Here is an 18,836-nt window from a genome sequence, read left to right on the forward strand (position 1 = left end):
ATTTCCACCTTTTTTTCCCTTCTCTTCCTCTTACTTTTTTTTCACGTTTTTTTTACGTTTTTCTCCTTTTCGCCTCTTTTCTGGGCGTATTATTCTTCTTTTTCTTCTTTTTTTTCGTCTAATGCATACCCCATCAGTGCAGCAATGCTTATTCAATACCGCCAGCAGATGGAGACACTGGGGGATAATTTTCTAAGGATTTATACTGATTTTTCCTGTCTGAATTTGTCGCACAGAAAGTTGCAGGCCAAATATGTGTGACATTTCTGCGACTTTAGCTTCTAGAGCATTTTTACAACATTATACATAGGTGCTGAATACATAAAAAGCGACTGTTCAGCGACAGACAAGTCGCATCGGCTGAAAGTAGGCCAGAATGTCAGTCCATGTATGGAGCAGGTTTAGATACAGTCTAAAGTATAGATCTCAAAGTCTGTGCACAGAATTTAGCAAGGGCCTCGCACCTTCTGATGCATCAGGTAGGTGCACAATAGCATAGCCTAACCCTCTGTACTTTGGTCTATATTGATGCGGGACATAGACAGCCAGCTGATGACCAATCCATTAGTGCAATGGATGGCTGGAAGCATTTGTCTTTGCCTTTGCAATACCACAGAAGCAATGCATGGTCAATGTACAGCAATGACACACCTGTGTGAACAGCCAGGAGACCCCCCCCCCCATGTTATGTTACATAGTTACATAGTTAGTACGGTCGAAAAAAGACATATGTCCATCAAGTTCAACCAGGGAATTAAGGGGTAGGGGTGTGGCGCGATATTGGGGAAGGGATGAGATTTTATATTTCTTCATAAGCATTAATCTTATTTTGTCAATTAGGAACATTCAGCACCCACCCGCTATCAAGGCAGCTGCCTATCATGTCATGCCCTACCTGCACAGGTGTGCTGGCTACTCAAATGATCCAATTAAGGAGGCCATTTAGTCAGCAGCAGCAGAAGTCCTGTGCCTGGACGCTCCAACAGCGGCCAGACACAAGCAGAAGCAGCAGAAGCAGCAGCAGCAGCACCACCTTTTGTTTTTTGGCTGCAGCAGCAGCAAGGCCCACAGGGCTGGCTAGCTGGCTAGCCAGCAAGCAGGGTAGCAATGAAAGTAGGAATCTTTCTTTTTAACCCTGTAAGGGGGTGGTGCACTGTACCCGAAGATACTGCCATATCGGGTCAATGCATAGGGCGACGGAAGCAAGCTTCGAAATCGGCCCCCGTTCTCAAAAATCCATTTAATATATGGTCCCCAGATAGGGGGACGTATCAGATATTAAACTGATAAGAACAGATACTACACTTGATCTTAGCCAAAAGGCCGAGAAGCGATAACCGTGAAAGGGGCGGGCCCAACAAGGTCCCCTTCATGGCACTATCACTGCTTGCTGTCAGGGAGGCTGCCAGACAATTTTCCATGCACACTCTGGGCTGGGGGGCAGTCAACCACCAGTACACACAGCAGAACCTAAACCCATACCATTATTGCTAAGCAGCAAGACAGGGGCCCATTGCACTCCCACGGGGCCTTTTAAATGCAATCCATAACCCGGATTTGCCAGGAACCCTTCTTACTCCTCCTACTTGCATGTGACACTGGGCTTAGGATCTGCATAGGAAACACACACACAAGCACACACCTACCTTTGTTGCCTGCAGATGCCTCCTTGGCTGTCCCCAAACGGTATCAAACCAACACCCACGGGAAGCTGTAAGCATAGAGGACATGCCTGCACCCCATTGGACTTACCTGTGTGGGTTTAAACCCGGGTTATTTGACAACCTATGGCGGTGATGGTTCTGCTCAGGCAGAGCAGTGCTGATGCTCCTCATAAAGCTGTCGCTGCTGTGAAGGTTCTAGGTGACATCACAAATCCCTATGGTTACATACACAACAAAGCTGGGTTGTTGTTGTTTACACTCTGCAAGGCCTGTGGAAGTGAGTGACATCATAGCACTGTAGTTCTGAGGGTTCTAGATGGATGCAACAATCTCCTGTTGCTTCTATGAAGGCCATAATAGACGACATCACCAACAGCTCCATAGTCACATACACAGCAAAGGAGAGATGTTGTTTACACCTAGTGATGTCAGTGGTATTGAGTGACATCACAGCACAGTGCTAAGGCTCCTGGGCCTGGACACAGCAGCGGCTGCAATATCTCAACGGAGAATACGTTTATATATATGTGTGTGTGTGCGCGTATATATATATATATATATATATATATATATATATATATATATTTCTCCGCCGAAATCACTTTTAAACCCATTTCCACCTTTTTTTCCCTTCTCTTCCTCTTACTTTTTTTTCACGTTTTTTTACGTTTTTCTCCTTTTCGCCTCTTTTCTGGACGTATTATTCTTCTTTTCTTCTTTTTTTCGTCTAATGCATACCCCATCAGTGCAGCAATGCTTTTTCAATACCGCCAGCAGATGGAGACACTGGGGGATAATTTTCTAAGGATTTATACTGATTTTTCCTGTCTGAATTTGTCGCACAGAAAGTTGCAGGCCAAATATGTGTGACATTTCTGCGACTTTAGCTTCTAGAGCATTTTTACAACATTATACATAGGTGCTGAATACATAAAAAGCGACTGTTCAGCGACAGACAAGTCGCATCGGCTGAAAGTAGGCCAGAATGTCAGTCCATGTTGGAGCAGGTTTAGATACAGTCTAAAGTATAGATCTCAAAGTCTGTGCACAGAATTTAGCAAGGGCCTCGCACCTTCTGATGCATCAGGTAGGTGCACAATAGCATAGCCTAACCCTCTGTACTTTGGTCTATATTGATGCGGGACATAGACAGCCAGCTGATGACCAATCCATTAGTGCAATGGATGGCTGGAAGCATTTGTCTTTGCCTTTGCAATACCACAGAAGCAATGCATGGTCAATGTACAGCAATGACACACCTGTGTGAACAGCCAGGAGACCCCCCCCCCCATGTTATGTTACATAGTTACATAGTTAGTACGGTCGAAAAAAGACATATGTCCATCAAGTTCAACCAGGGAATTAAGGGGTAGGGGTGTGGCGCGATATTGGGGAAGGGATGAGATTTTATATTTCTTCATAAGCATTAATCTTATTTTGTCAATTAGGAACATTCAGCACCCACCCGCTATCAAGGCAGCTGCCTATCATGTCATGCCCTACCTGCACAGGTGTGCTGGCTACTCAAATGATCCAATTAAGGAGGCCATTTAGTCAGCAGCAGCAGAAGTCCTGTGCCTGGACGCTCCAACAGCGGCCAGACACAAGCAGAAGCAGCAGAAGCAGCAGCAGCAGCACCACCTTTTGTTTTTGGCTGCAGCAGCAGCAAGGCCCACAGGGCTGGCTAGCTGGCTAGCCAGCAAGCAGGTAGCAATGAAAGTAGGAATCTTTCTTTTTAACCCTGTAAGGGGGGTGGTGCACTGTACCCGAAGATACTGCCATATCGGGTCAATGCATAGGGCGACGGAAGCAAGCTTCGAAATCGGCCCCCGTTCTCAAAAATCCATTTAATATATGGTCCCCAGATAGGGGACGTATCAGATATTAAACTGATAAGAACAGATACTACACTTGATCTTAGCCAAAAGGCCGAGAAGCGATAACCGTGAAAGGGGCGGGCCCAACAAGGTCCCCTTCATGGGCACTATCACTGCTTGCTGTCAGGAGGCTGCCAGACAATTTTCCATGCACACTCTGGGCTTGGGGGCAGTCAACCACCAGTACACACAGCAGAACCTAAACCCATACCATTATTGCTAAGCAGCAAGACAGGGGCCCATTGCACTCCCACGGGGCCTTTTTAAATGCAATCCATAACCCGGATTTGCCAGGAACCCTTCTTACTCCTCCTACTTGCATGTGACACTGGGCTTAGGATCTGCATAGGAAACACACACACAAGCACACACCTACCTTTGTTGCCTGCAGATGCCTCCTTGGCTGTCCCCAAACGGTATCAAACCAACACCCACGGGAAGCTGTAAGCATAGAGGACATGCCTGCACCCCATTGGACTTACCTGTGTGGGTTAAACCCGGGTTATTTGACAACCTATGGCGGTGATGGTTCTGCTCAGGCAGAGCAGTGCTGATGCTCCTCATAAAGCTGTCGCTGCTGTGAAGGTTCTAGGTGACATCACAAATCCCTATGGTTACATACACAACAAAGCTGGGTTGTTGTTGTTTACACTCTGCAAGGCCTGTGGAAGTGAGTGACATCATAGCACTGTAGTTCTGAGGGTTCTAGATGGATGCAACAATCTCCTGTTGCTTCTATGAAGGCCATAATAGACGACATCACCAAACAGCTCCATAGTCACATACACAGCAAAGGAGAGATGTTGTTTACACCTAGTGATGTCAGTGGTATTGAGTGACATCACAGCACAGTGCTAAGGCTCCTGGGCCTGGACACAGCAGCGGCTGCAATATCTCAACGGAGAATACGTTTATATATATGTGTGTGTGTGCGCGTATATATATATATATATATATATTTATATATATATATATATTTCTCCGCCGAAATCACTTTTAAACCCATTTCCACCTTTTTTTCCCTTCTCTTCCTCTTACTTTTTTTCACGTTTTTTTTACGTTTTTCTCCTTTTCGCCTCTTTCTGGGCGTATTATTCTTCTTTTTCTTCTTTTTTTTCGTCTAATGCATACCCCCATCAGTGCAGCAATGCTTATTCAATACCGCCAGCAGATGGAGACACTGGGGGATAATTTTCTAAGGATTTATACTGATTTTTCCTGTCTGAATTTGTCGCACAGAAAGTTGCAGGCCAAATATGTGTGACATTTCTGCGACTTTAGCTTCTAGAGCATTTTTACAACATTATACATAGGTGCTGAATACATAAAAAGCGACTGTTCAGCGACAGACAAGTCGCATCGGCTGAAAGTAGGCCAGAATGTCAGTCCATGTTGGAGCAGGTTTAGATACAGTCTAAAGTATAGATCTCAAAGTCTGTGCACAGAATTTAGCAAGGGCCTCGCACCTTCTGATGCATCAGGTAGGTGCACAATAGCATAGCCTAACCCTCTGTACTTTGGTCTATATTGATGCGGGACATAGACAGCCAGCTGATGACCAATCCATTAGTGCAATGGATGGCTGAAGCATTTGTCTTTGCCTTTGCAATACCACAGAAGCAATGCATGGTCAATGTACAGCAATGACACACCCTGTGTGAACAGCCAGGAGACCCCCCCCCCCATGTTATGTTACATAGTTACATAGTTAGTACGGTCGAAAAAAGACATATGTCCATCAAGTTTCAACCAGGGAATTAAGGGGTAGGGGTGTGGCGCGATATTGGGGAAGGGATGAGATTTTATATTTCTTCATAAGCATTAATCTTATTTTGTCAATTAGGAACATTCAGCACCCACCCGCTATCAAGGCAGCTGCCTATATCATGTCATGCCCTACCTGCACAGGTGTGCTGGCTACTCAAATGATCCAATTAAGGAGGCCATTTAGTCAGCAGCACCAGAAGTCCTGTGCCTGGACGCTCCAACAGCGGCCAGACACAAGCAGAAGCAGCAGAAGCAGCAGCAGCAGCACCACCTTTTGTTTTTTGGCTGCAGCAGCAGCAAGGCCCACAGGGCTGGCTAGCTGGCTAGCCAGCAAGCAGGTAGCAATGAAAGTAGGAATCTTTCTTTTTAACCCTGTAAGGGGGTGGTGCACTGTACCCGAAGATACTGCCATATCGGGTCAATGCATAGGGCGACGGAAGCAAGCTTCGAAATCGGCCCCCGTTCTCAAAAATCCATTTAATATATGGTCCCCAGATAGGGGACGTATCAGATATTAAACTGATAAGAACAGATACTACACTTGATCTTAGCCAAAAGGCCGAGAAGCGATAACCGTGAAAGGGGCGGGCCCAACAAGGTCCCCTTCATGGGCACTATCACTGCTTGCTGTCAGGGAGGCTGCCAGACAATTTTCCATGCACACTCTGGGCTGGGGGGCAGTCAACCACCAGTACACACAGCAGAACCTAAACCCATACCATTATTGCTAAGCAGCAAGACAGGGGCCCATTGCACTCCCACGGGGCCTTTTTAAATGCAATCCATAACCCGGATTTGCCAGGAACCCTTCTTACTCCTCCTACTTGCATGTGACACTGGGCTTAGGATCTGCATAGGAAACACACACACAAGCACACACCTACCTTTGTTGCCTGCAGATGCCTCCTTGGCTGTCCCCAAACGGTATCAAACCAACACCCACGGGAAGCTGTAAGCATAGAGGACATGCCTGCACCCCATTGGACTTACCTGTGTGGGTTAAACCCGGGTTATTTGACAACCTATGGCGGTGATGGTTCTGCTCAGGCAGAGCAGTGCTGATGCTCCTCATAAAGCTGTCGCTGCTGTGAAGGTTCTAGGTGACATCACAAATCCCTATGGTTACATACACAACAAAGCTGGGTTGTTGTTGTTTACACTCTGCAAGGCCTGTGGAAGTGAGTGACATCATAGCACTGTAGTTCTGAGGGTTCTAGATGGATGCAACAATCTCCTGTTGCTTCTATGAAGGCCATAATAGACGACATCACCAAACAGCTCCATAGTCACATACACAGCAAAGGAGAGATGTTGTTTACACCTAGTGATGTCAGTGGTATTGAGTGACATCACAGCACAGTGCTAAGGCTCCTGGGCCTGGACACAGCAGCGGCTGCAATATCTCAACGGAGAATACGTTTATATATATGTGTGTGTGTGCGCGTATATATATATATATATATATATATATATATATATATATATATATTCTCCGCCGAAATCACTTTTAAACCCATTTCCACCTTTTTTTCCCTTCTCTTCCTCTTACTTTTTTTTCACGTTTTTTTACGTTTTTCTCCTTTTCGCCTATTTTCTGGGCGTATTATTCTTCTTTTTCTTCTTTTTTTTCGTCTAATGCATACCCCATCAGTGCAGCAATGCTTATTCAATACCGCCAGCAGATGGAGACACTGGGGGATAATTTTCTAAGGATTTATACTGATTTTTCCTGTCTGAATTTGTCGCACAGAAAGTTGCAGGCCAAATATGTGTGACATTTCTGCGACTTTAGCTTCTAGAGCATTTTTACAACATTATACATAGGTGCTGAATACATAAAAAGCGACTGTTCAGCGACAGACAAGTCGCATCGGCTGAAAGTAGGCCAGAATGTCAGTCCATGTTGGAGCAGGTTTAGATACAGTCTAAAGTATAGATCTCAAAGTCTGTGCACAGAATTTAGCAAGGGCCTCGCACCTTCTGATGCATCAGGTAGGTGCACAATAGCATAGCCTAACCCTCTGTACTTTGGTCTATATTGATGCGGGACATAGACAGCCAGCTGATGACCAATCCATTAGTGCAATGGATGGCTGGAAGCATTTGTCTTTGCCTTTGCAATACCACAGAAGCAATGCATGGTCAATGTACAGCAATGACACACCTGTGTGAACAGCCAGGAGACCCCCCCCCCATGTTATGTTACATAGTTACATAGTTAGTACGGTCGAAAAAAGACATATGTCCATCAAGTTCAACCAGGGAATTAAGGGGTAGGGGTGTGGCGCGATATTGGGGAAGGGATGAGATTTTATATTTCTTCATAAGCATTAATCTTATTTTGTCAATTAGGAACATTCAGCACCCACCCGCTATCAAGGCAGCTGCCTATCATGTCATGCCCTACCTGCACAGGTGTGCTGGCTACTCAAATGATCCAATTAAGGAGGCCATTTAGTCAGCAGCAGCAGAAGTCCTGTGCCTGGACGCTCCAACAGCGGCCAGACACAAGCAGAAGCAGCAGAAGCAGCAGCAGCAGCACCACCTTTTGTTTTTTGGCTGCAGCAGCAGCAAGGCCCACAGGGCTGGCTAGCTGGCTAGCCAGCAAGCAGGTAGCAATGAAAGTAGGAATCTTTCTTTTTAACCCTGTAAGGGGGTGGTGCACTGTACCCGAAGATACTGCCATATCGGGTCAATGCATAGGGCGACGGAAGCAAGCTTCGAAATCGGCCCCCGTTCTCAAAAATCCATTTAATATATGGTCCCCAGATAGGGGACGTATCAGATATTAAACTGATAAGAACAGATACTACACTTGATCTTAGCCAAAAGGCCGAGAAGCGATAACCGTGAAAGGGGCGGGCCCAACAAGGTCCCCTTCATGGGCACTATCACTGCTTGCTGTCAGGGAGGCTGCCAGACAATTTTCCATGCACACTCTGGGCTGGGGGGCAGTCAACCACCAGTACACACAGCAGAACCTAAACCCATACCATTATTGCTAAGCAGCAAGACAGGGGCCCATTGCACTCCCACGGGGCCTTTTTAAATGCAATCCATAACCCGGATTTGCCAGGAACCCTTCTTACTCCTCCTACTTGCATGTGACACTGGGCTTAGGATCTGCATAGGAAACACACACACAAGCACACACCTACCTTTGTTGCCTGCAGATGCCTCCTTGGCTGTCCCCAAACGGTATCAAACCAACACCCACGGGAAGCTGTAAGCATAGAGGACATGCCTGCACCCCATTGGACTTACCTGTGTGGGTTAAACCCGGGTTATTTGACAACCTATGGCGGTGATGGTTCTGCTCAGGCAGAGCAGTGCTGATGCTCCTCATAAAGCTGTCGCTGCTGTGAAGGTTCTAGGTGACATCACAAATCCCTATGGTTACATACACAACAAAGCTGGGTTGTTGTTGTTTACACTCTGCAAGGCCTGTGGAAGTGAGTGACATCATAGCACTGTAGTTCTGAGGGTTCTAGATGGATGCAACAATCTCCTGTTGCTTCTATGAAGGCCATAATAGACGACATCACCAAACAGCTCCATAGTCACATACACAGCAAAGGAGAGATGTTGTTTACACCTAGTGATGTCAGTGGTATTGAGTGACATCACAGCACAGTGCTAAGGCTCCTGGGCCTGGACACAGCAGCGGCTGCAATATCTCAACGGAGAATACGTTTATATATATGTGTGTGTGTGCGCGTATATATATATATATATATATATATATATATATATATATATATATATTTCTCCGCCGAAATCACTTTTAAACCCATTTCCACCTTTTTTTCCCTTCTCTTCCTCTTACTTTTTTTTCACGTTTTTTTACGTTTTTCTCCTTTTCGCCTCTTTTCTGGGCGTATTATTCTTCTTTTTCTTCTTTTTTTTCGTCTAATGCATACCCCATCAGTGCAGCAATGCTTATTCAATACCGCCAGCAGATGGAGACACTGGGGGATAATTTTCTAAGGATTTATACTGATTTTTCCTGTCTGAATTTGTCGCACAGAAAGTTGCAGGCCAAATATGTGTGACATTTCTGCGACTTTAGCTTCTAGAGCATTTTTACAACATTATACATAGGTGCTGAATACATAAAAAGCGACTGTTCAGCGACAGACAAGTCGCATCGGCTGAAAGTAGGCCAGAATGTCAGTCCATGTTGGAGCAGGTTTAGATACAGTCTAAAGTATAGATCTCAAAGTCTGTGCACAGAATTTAGCAAGGGCCTCGCACCTTCTGATGCATCAGGTAGGTGCACAATAGCATAGCCTAACCCTCTGTACTTTGGTCTATATTGATGCGGGACATAGACAGCCAGCTGATGACCAATCCATTAGTGCAATGGATGGCTGGAAGCATTTGTCTTTGCCTTTGCAATACCACAGAAGCAATGCATGGTCAATGTACAGCAATGACACACCTGTGTGAACAGCCAGGAGACCCCCCCCCATGTTATGTTACATAGTTACATAGTTAGTACGGTCGAAAAAAGACATATGTCCATCAAGTTCAACCAGGGAATTAAGGGGTAGGGGTGTGGCGCGATATTGGGGAAGGGATGAGATTTTATATTTCTTCATAAGCATTAATCTTATTTTGTCAATTAGGAACATTCAGCACCCACCCGCTATCAAGGCAGCTGCCTATCATGTCATGCCCTACCTACACAGGTGTGCTGGCTACTCAAATGATCCAATTAAGGAGGCCATTTAGTCAGCAGCAGCAGAAGTCCTGTGCCTGGACGCTCCAACAGCGGCCAGACACAAGCAGAAGCAGCAGAAGCAGCAGCAGCAGCACCACCTTTTGTTTTTTGGCTGCAGCAGCAGCAAGGCCCACAGGGCTGGCTAGCTGGCTAGCCAGCAAGCAGGTAGCAATGAAAGTAGGAATCTTTCTTTTTAACCCTGTAAGGGGGTGGTGCACTGTACCCGAAGATACTGCCATATCGGGTCAATGCATAGGGCGACGGAAGCAAGCTTCGAAATCGGCCCCCGTTCTCAAAAATCCATTTAATATATGGTCCCCAGATAGGGGACGTATCAGATATTAAACTGATAAGAACAGATTTTTTTTTTTTTTTATCTAAAGCCGAGGAACGTGCTTTCGATTCACCCAAAGTGCAAGAAAAAGTGCAAACGTGTTACACTAAAAAAAACGTGCACAAAGGATGCGGTCTATCGCAAGCCCTTCTCCGATAGGAGAGAGGCCCCCCAACAAACCTTACCCTTCGCCTCCGGACCAAAAGGTACCTGCGAGGTTCCAGGTTCGATGTCCCTTTTCGCCGAAGCTACTAGGGGACCACAAATGCTCCCGGCATCCCCCTTGGCGTTGGCCAAGGTATCTGCCCGCAGAGCCGATTACGGTAGGTACCCTGCCAAAGCAGGAGTACCCGGGGTGTTTGCAGGGAGGTGCGGAACCTAATGGCCACACACACCTCCCCTAGACCGCCAGGAGGGACACCCAGAAGGGCTACCGCATCCTGACAAATCCTGTGAACACACAACACGCAAAAAGTGACACAGTGAGACAAAAAAGAAATAAATAAGTGAATGTGTGCAGATATACTGCCCGGACATCCGGCCGGATCTATAAAAATTTCTCTGATCCTAGCCAGAAGGCCGGGAATCAAGAGGTGAGTGCCACAAGGTGAAGAGATTATGGTGCCCGTGCTTCAACTCAGTGAGTCTATTCTCCCAGTGAGTTTCGGTAAGAACAGATACTACACTTGATCTTAGCCAAAAGGCCGAGAAGCGATAACCGTGAAAGGGGCGGGCCCAACAAGGTCCCCTTCATGGGCACTATCACTGCTTGCTGTCAGGGAGGCTGCCAGACAATTTTCCATGCACACTCTGGGCTGGGGGGCAGTCAACCACCAGTACACACAGCAGAACCTAAACCCATACCATTATTGCTAAGCAGCAAGACAGGGGCCCATTGCACTCCCACGGGGCCTTTTTAAATGCAATCCATAACCCGGATTTGCCAGGAACCCTTCTTACTCCTCCTACTTGCATGTGACACTGGGCTTAGGATCTGCATAGGAAACACACACACAAGCACACACCTACCTTTGTTGCCTGCAGATGCCTCCTTGGCTGTCCCCAAACGGTATCAAACCAACACCCACGGGAAGCTGTAAGCATAGAGGACATGCCTGCACCCCATTGGACTTACCTGTGTGGGTTAAACCCGGGTTATTTGACAACCTATGGCGGTGATGGTTCTGCTCAGGCAGAGCAGTGCTGATGCTCCTCATAAAGCTGTCGCTGCTGTGAAGGTTCTAGGTGACATCACAAATCCCTATGGTTACATACACAACAAAGCTGGGTTGTTGTTGTTTACACTCTGCAAGGCCTGTGGAAGTGAGTGACATCATAGCACTGTAGTTCTGAGGGTTCTAGATGGATGCAACAATCTCCTGTTGCTTCTATGAAGGCCATAATAGACGACATCACCAAACAGCTCCATAGTCACATACACAGCAAAGGAGAGATGTTGTTTACACCTAGTGATGTCAGTGGTATTGAGTGACATCACAGCACAGTGCTAAGGCTCCTGGGCCTGGACACAGCAGCGGCTGCAATATCTCAACGGAGAATACGTTTATATATATGTGTGTGTGTGCGCGTATATATATATATATATATATATATATATATATATATATATTTCTCCGCCGAAATCACTTTTAAACCCATTTCCACCTTTTTTTCCCTTCTCTTCCTCTTACTTTTTTTTCACGTTTTTTTACGTTTTTCTCCTTTTCGCCTCTTTTCTGGGCGTATTATTCTTCTTTTTCTTCTTTTTTTTCGTCTAATGCATACCCCATCAGTGCAGCAATGCTTATTCAATACCGCCAGCAGATGGAGACACTGGGGGGGGATAATTTTCTAAGGATTTATACTGATTTTTCCTGTCTGAATTTGTCGCACAGAAAGTTGCAGGCCAAATATGTGTGACATTTCTGCGACTTTAGCTTCTAGAGCATTTTTACAACATTATACATAGGTGCTGAATACATAAAAAGCGACTGTTCAGCGACAGACAAGTCGCATCGGCTGAAAGTAGGCCAGAATGTCAGTCCATGTTGGAGCAGGTTTAGATACAGTCTAAAGTATAGATCTCAAAGTCTGTGCACAGAATTTAGCAAGGGCCTCGCACCTTCTGATGCATCAGGTAGGTGCACAATAGCATAGCCTAACCCTCTGTACTTTGGTCTATATTGATGCGGGACATAGACAGCCAGCTGATGACCAATCCATTAGTGCAATGGATGGCTGGAAGCATTTGTCTTTGCCTTTGCAATACCACAGAAGCAATGCATGGTCAATGTACAGCAATGACACACCTGTGTGAACAGCCAGGAGACCCCCCCCCCATGTTATGTTACATAGTTACATAGTTAGTACGGTCGAAAAAAGACATATGTCCATCAAGTTCAACCAGGGAATTAAGGGGTAGGGGTGTGGCGCGATATTGGGGAAGGGATGAGATTTTATATTTCTTCATAAGCATTAATCTTATTTTGTCAATTAGGAACATTCAGCACCCACCCGCTATCAAGGCAGCTGCCTATCATGTCATGCCCTACCTGCACAGGTGTGCTGGCTACTCAAATGATCCAATTAAGGAGGCCATTTAGTCAGCAGCAGCAGAAGTCCTGTGCCTGGACGCTCCAACAGCGGCCAGACACAAGCAGAAGCAGCAGAAGCAGCAGCAGCAGCACCACCTTTTGTTTTTTGGCTGCAGCAGCAGCAAGGCCCACAGGGCTGGCTAGCTGGCTAGCCAGCAAGCAGGTAGCAATGAAAGTAGGAATCTTTCTTTTTAACCCTGTAAGGGGGTGGTGCACTGTACCCGAAGATACTGCCATATCGGGTCAATGCATAGGGCGACGGAAGCAAGCTTCGAAATCGGCCCCCGTTCTCAAAAATCCATTTAATATATGGTCCCCAGATAGGGGACGTATCAGATATTAAACTGATAAGAACAGATTTTTTTTTTTTTTTTTTTTTTTTTTTTTTTTAAAGCCGAGGAACGTGCTTTCGATTCACCCAAAGTGCAAGAAAAAGTGCAAACGTGTTACACTAAAAAAAACGTGCACAAAGGATGCGGTCTATCGCAAGCCCTTCTCCGATAGGAGAGAGGCCCCCCAACAAACCTTACCCTTCGCCTCCGGACCAAAAGGTACCTGCGAGGTTCCAGGTTCGATGTCCCTTTTCGCCGAAGCTACTAGGGGACCACAAATGCTCCCGGCATCCCCCTTGGCGTTGGCCAAGGTATCTGCCCGCAGAGCCGATTACGGTAGGTACCCTGCCAAAGCAGGAGTACCCGGGGTGTTTGCAGGGAGGTGCGGAACCTAATGGCCACACACACCTCCCCTAGACCGCCAGGAGGGACACCCAGAAGGGCTACCGCATCCTGACAAATCCTGTGAACACACAACACGCAAAAAGTGACACAGTGAGACAAAAAAGAAATAAATAAGTGAATGTGTGCAGATATACTGCCCGGACATCCGGCCGGATCTATAAAAATTTCTCTGATCCTAGCCAGAAGGCCGGGAATCAAGAGGTGAGTGCCACAAGGTGAAGAGATTATGGTGCCCGTGCTTCAACTCAGTGAGTCTATTCTCCCAGTGAGTTTCGGCACCTCGGGGTCACCACTCCCCGAGGCACAAAAGTACCTCGGCTCTAGACCCTCTCAGCCTCATGGCGAGACCCGGAGGGAACAGGTCACATCGGGGCAGCCGTCGAGCTGATTCCTCAGAACCAGCCCCGGAAAGCCCCGGTACGCCTGCATCCTCCATGCAGCACCCATCCCCACCAGCATGAAAACTGATAAGAACAGATACTACACTTGATCTTAGCCAAAAGGCCGAGAAGCGATAACCGTGAAAGGGGCGGGCCCAACAAGGTCCCCTTCATGGGCACTATCACTGCTTGCTGTCAGGGAGGCTGCCAGACAATTTTCCATGCACACTCTGGGCTGGGGGGCAGTCAACCACCAGTACACACAGCAGAACCTAAACCCATACCATTATTGCTAAGCAGCAAGACAGGGGCCCATTGCACTCCCACGGGGCCTTTTTAAATGCAATCCATAACCCGGATTTGCCAGGAACCCTTCTTACTCCTCCTACTTGCATGTGACACTGGGCTTAGGATCTGCATAGGAAACACACACACAAGCACACACCTACCTTTGTTGCCTGCAGATGCCTCCTTGGCTGTCCCCAAACGGTATCAAACCAACACCCACGGGAAGCTGTAAGCATAGAGGACATGCCTGCACCCCATTGGACTTACCTGTGTGGGTTAAACCCGGGTTATTTGACAACCTATGGCGGTGATGGTTCTGCTCAGGCAGAGCAGTGCTGATGCTCCTCATAAAGCTGTCGCTGCTGTGAAGGTTCTAGGTGACATCACAAATCCCTATGGTTACATACACAACAAAGCTGGGTTGTTGTTGTTTACACTCTGCAAGGCCTGTGGAAGTGAGTGACATCATAGCACTGTAGTTCTGAGGGTTCTAGATGGATGCAACAATCTCCTGTTGCTTCTATGAAGGCCATAATAGACGACATCACCAAACAGCTCCATAGTCACATACACAGCAAAGGAGAGATGTTGTTTACACCTAGTGATGTCAGTGGTATTGAGTGACATCACAGCACAGTGCTAAGGCTCCTGGGCCTGGACACAGCAGCGGCTGCAATATCTCAACGGAGAATACGTTTATATATATGTGTGTGTGTGCGCGTATATATATATATATATATATATATATATATATATATATATATTTCTCCGCCGAAATCACTTTTAAACCCATTTCCACCTTTTTTTCCCTTCTCTTCCTCTTACTTTTTTTTCACGTTTTTTTACGTTTTTCTCCTTTTCGCCTCTTTTCTGGGCGTATTATTCTTCTTTTTCTTCTTTTTTTTCGTCTAATGCATACCCCATCAGTGCAGCAATGCTTATTCAATACCGCCAGCAGATGGAGACACTGGGGGATAATTTTCTAAGGATTTATACTGATTTTTCCTGTCTGAATTTGTCGCACAGAAAGTTGCAGGCCAAATATGTGTGACATTTCTGCGACTTTAGCTTCTAGAGCATTTTTACAACATTATACATAGGTGCTGAATACATAAAAAGCGACTGTTCAGCGACAGACAAGTCGCATCGGCTGAAAGTAGGCCAGAATGTCAGTCCATGTTGGAGCAGGTTTAGATACAGTCTAAAGTATAGATCTCAAAGTCTGTGCACAGAATTTAGCAAGGGCCTCGCACCTTCTGATGCATCAGGTAGGTGCACAATAGCATAGCCTAACCCTCTGTACTTTGGTCTATATTGATGCGGGACATAGACAGCCAGCTGATGACCAATCCATTAGTGCAATGGATGGCTGGAAGCATTTGTCTTTGCCTTTGCAATACCACAGAAGCAATGCATGGTCAATGTACAGCAATGACACACCTGTGTGAACAGCCAGGAGACCCCCCCCCCATGTTATGTTACATAGTTACATAGTTAGTACGGTCGAAAAAAGACATATGTCCATCAAGTTCAACCAGGGAATTAAGGGGTAGGGGTGTGGCGCGATATTGGGGAAGGGATGAGATTTTATATTTCTTCATAAGCATTAATCTTATTTTGTCAATTAGGAACATTCAGCACCCACCCGCTATCAAGGCAGCTGCCTATCATGTCATGCCCTACCTGCACAGGTGTGCTGGCTACTCAAATGATCCAATTAAGGAGGCCATTTAGTCAGCAGCAGCAGAAGTCCTGTGCCTGGACGCTCCAACAGCGGCCAGACACAAGCAGAAGCAGCAGAAGCAGCAGCAGCAGCACCACCTTTTGTTTTTTGGCTGCAGCAGCAGCAAGGCCCACAGGGCTGGCTAGCTGGCTAGCCAGCAAGCAGGTAGCAATGAAAGTAGGAATCTTTCTTTTTAACCCTGTAAGGGGGTGGTGCACTGTACCCGAAGATACTGCCATATCGGGTCAATGCATAGGGCGACGGAAGCAAGCTTCGAAATCGGCCCCCGTTCTCAAAAATCCATTTAATATATGGTCCCCAGATAGGGGACGTATCAGATATTAAACTGATAAGAACAGATACTACACTTGATCTTAGCCAAAAGGCCGAGAAGCGATAACCGTGAAAGGGGCGGGCCCAACAAGGTCCCCTTCATGGGCACTATCACTGCTTGCTGTCAGGGAGGCTGCCAGACAATTTTCCATGCACACTCTGGGCTGGGGGGCAGTCAACCACCAGTACACACAGCAGAACCTAAACCCATACCATTATTGCTAAGCAGCAAGACAGGGGCCCATTGCACTCCCACGGGGCCTTTTTAAATGCAATCCATAACCCGGATTTGCCAGGAACCCTTCTTACTCCTCCTACTTGCATGTGACACTGGGCTTAGGATCTGCATAGGAAACACACACACAAGCACACACCTACCTTTGTTGCCTGCAGATGCCTCCTTGGCTGTCCCCAAACGGTATCAAACCAACACCCACGGGAAGCTGTAAGCATAGAGGACATGCCTGCACCCCATTGGACTTACCTGTGTGGGTTAAACCCGGGTTATTTGACAACCTATGGCGGTGATGGTTCTGCTCAGGCAGAGCAGTGCTGATGCTCCTCATAAAGCTGTCGCTGCTGTGAAGGTTCTAGGTGACATCACAAATCCCTATGGTTACATACACAACAAAGCTGGGTTGTTGTTGTTTACACTCTGCAAGGCCTGTGGAAGTGAGTGACATCATAGCACTGTAGTTCTGAGGGTTCTAGATGGATGCAACAATCTCCTGTTGCTTCTATGAAGGCCATAATAGACGACATCACCAAACAGCTCCATAGTCACATACACAGCAAAGGAGAGATGTTGTTTACACCTAGTGATGTCAGTGGTATTGAGTGACATCACAGCACAGTGCTAAGGCTCCTGGGCCTGGACACAGCAGCGGCTGCAATATCTCAACGGAGAATACGTTTATATATATGTGTGTGTGTGCGCGTATATATATATATATATATATATATATATATATATATATATATTTCTCCGCCGAAATCACTTTTAAACCCATTTCCACCTTTTTTTCCCTTCTCTTCCTCTTACTTTTTTTTCACGTTTTTTTACGTTTTTCTCCTTTTCGCCTCTTTTCTGGGCGTATTATTCTTCTTTTTCTTCTTTTTTTTCGTCTAATGCATACCCCATCAGTGCAGCAATGCTTATTCAATACCGCCAGCAGATGGAGACACTGGGGGATAATTTTCTAAGGATTTATACTGATTTTTCCTGTCTGAATTTGTCGCACAGAAAGTTGCAGGCCAAATATGTGTGACATTTCTGCGACTTTAGCTTCTAGAGCATTTTTACAACATTATACATAGGTGCTGAATACATAAAAAGCGACTGTTCAGCGACAGACAAGTCGCATCGGCTGAAAGTAGGCCAGAATGTCAGTCCATGTTGGAGCAGGTTTAGATACAGTCTAAAGTATAGATCTCAAAGTCTGTGCACAGAATTTAGCAAGGGCCTCGCACCTTCTGATGCATCAGGTAGGTGCACAATAGCATAGCCTAACCCTCTGTACTTTGGTCTATATTGATGCGGGACATAGACAGCCAGCTGATGACCAATCCATTAGTGCAATGGATGGCTGGAAGCATTTGTCTTTGCCTTTGCAATACCACAGAAGCAATGCATGGTCAATGTACAGCAATGACACACCTGTGTGAACAGCCAGGAGACCCCCCCCCCCATGTTATGTTACATAGTTACATAGTTAGTACGGTCGAAAAAAGACATATGTCCATCAAGTTCAACCAGGGAATTAAGGGGTAGGGGTGTGGCGCGATATTGGGGAAGGGATGAGATTTTATATTTCTTCATAAGCATTAATCTTATTTTGTCAATTAGGAACATTCAGCACCCACCCGCTATCAAGGCAGCTGCCTATCATGTCATGCCCTACCTGCACAGGTGTGCTGGCTACTCAAATGATCCAATTAAGGAGGCCATTTAGTCAGCAGCAGCAGAAGTCCTGTGCCTGGACGCTCCAACAGCGGCCAGACACAAGCAGAAGCAGCAGAAGCAGCAGCAGCAGCACCACCTTTTGTTTTTTGGCTGCAGCAGCAGCAAGGCCCACAGGGCTGGCTAGCTGGCTAGCCAGCAAGCAGGTAGCAATGAAAGTAGGAATCTTTCTTTTTAACCCTGTAAGGGGGTGGTGCACTGTACCCGAAGATACTGCCATATCGGGTCAATGCATAGGGCGACGGAAGCAAGCTTCGAAATCGGCCCCCGTTCTCAAAAATCCATTTAATATATGGTCCCCAGATAGGGGACGTATCAGATATTAAACTGATAAGAACAGATTTTTTTTTTTTTTTTTTTTTTTTTTTTTTTATAAACCTTCAGGTTTAGACTAAACACCACTTAGATAACGCGTCATTTTTGACTCATGGTGAAGTCTAACTCATCATTAGGTCA

General features: G+C 46.3%; 7 non-coding genes and 3 pseudogenes across 7 annotated transcripts; all 10 read right to left on the bottom strand.

Annotated features, from left to right (window-relative positions):
* Positions 1–1,143: 1,143 nt before the first annotated feature.
* On the bottom strand, positions 1,144–1,335 carry LOC130310433 (U2 spliceosomal RNA). The gene has a single exon (XR_008858958.1). It is a non-coding gene; the product is annotated as a U2 spliceosomal RNA (small nuclear RNA).
* A 2,079-nt stretch (positions 1,336–3,414) lies between these two features.
* Positions 3,415–3,605, bottom strand: LOC130310468 (U2 spliceosomal RNA). The gene has a single exon (XR_008858980.1). It is a non-coding gene; the product is annotated as a U2 spliceosomal RNA (small nuclear RNA).
* A 2,083-nt stretch (positions 3,606–5,688) lies between these two features.
* LOC130310469 (U2 spliceosomal RNA) lies at positions 5,689–5,879 on the bottom strand. Its single transcript, XR_008858981.1, has one exon. It is a non-coding gene; the product is annotated as a U2 spliceosomal RNA (small nuclear RNA).
* Positions 5,880–7,962: 2,083 nt separating this feature from the next.
* Positions 7,963–8,153, bottom strand: LOC130310470 (U2 spliceosomal RNA). Its single transcript, XR_008858982.1, has one exon. It is a non-coding gene; the product is annotated as a U2 spliceosomal RNA (small nuclear RNA).
* A 2,085-nt stretch (positions 8,154–10,238) lies between these two features.
* On the bottom strand, positions 10,239–10,419 carry LOC130310442 (U2 spliceosomal RNA; annotated as a pseudogene).
* A 497-nt stretch (positions 10,420–10,916) lies between these two features.
* LOC130310455 (U2 spliceosomal RNA) lies at positions 10,917–11,081 on the bottom strand (annotated as a pseudogene).
* Positions 11,082–13,164: 2,083 nt separating this feature from the next.
* LOC130310446 (U2 spliceosomal RNA) lies at positions 13,165–13,358 on the bottom strand. The gene has a single exon (XR_008858967.1). It is a non-coding gene; the product is annotated as a U2 spliceosomal RNA (small nuclear RNA).
* A 694-nt stretch (positions 13,359–14,052) lies between these two features.
* LOC130310454 (U2 spliceosomal RNA) lies at positions 14,053–14,212 on the bottom strand (annotated as a pseudogene).
* Positions 14,213–16,294: 2,082 nt separating this feature from the next.
* On the bottom strand, positions 16,295–16,485 carry LOC130310471 (U2 spliceosomal RNA). The gene has a single exon (XR_008858983.1). It is a non-coding gene; the product is annotated as a U2 spliceosomal RNA (small nuclear RNA).
* Positions 16,486–18,568: 2,083 nt separating this feature from the next.
* LOC130310447 (U2 spliceosomal RNA) lies at positions 18,569–18,761 on the bottom strand. Its single transcript, XR_008858968.1, has one exon. It is a non-coding gene; the product is annotated as a U2 spliceosomal RNA (small nuclear RNA).
* Between the last annotated feature and the right edge of the window lie 75 nt (positions 18,762–18,836).

Source organism: Hyla sarda, unplaced genomic scaffold (genome assembly GCF_029499605.1).
Source record: "Hyla sarda isolate aHylSar1 unplaced genomic scaffold, aHylSar1.hap1 scaffold_157, whole genome shotgun sequence".
Lineage (NCBI taxonomy): Eukaryota > Metazoa > Chordata > Amphibia > Anura > Hylidae > Hyla > Hyla sarda.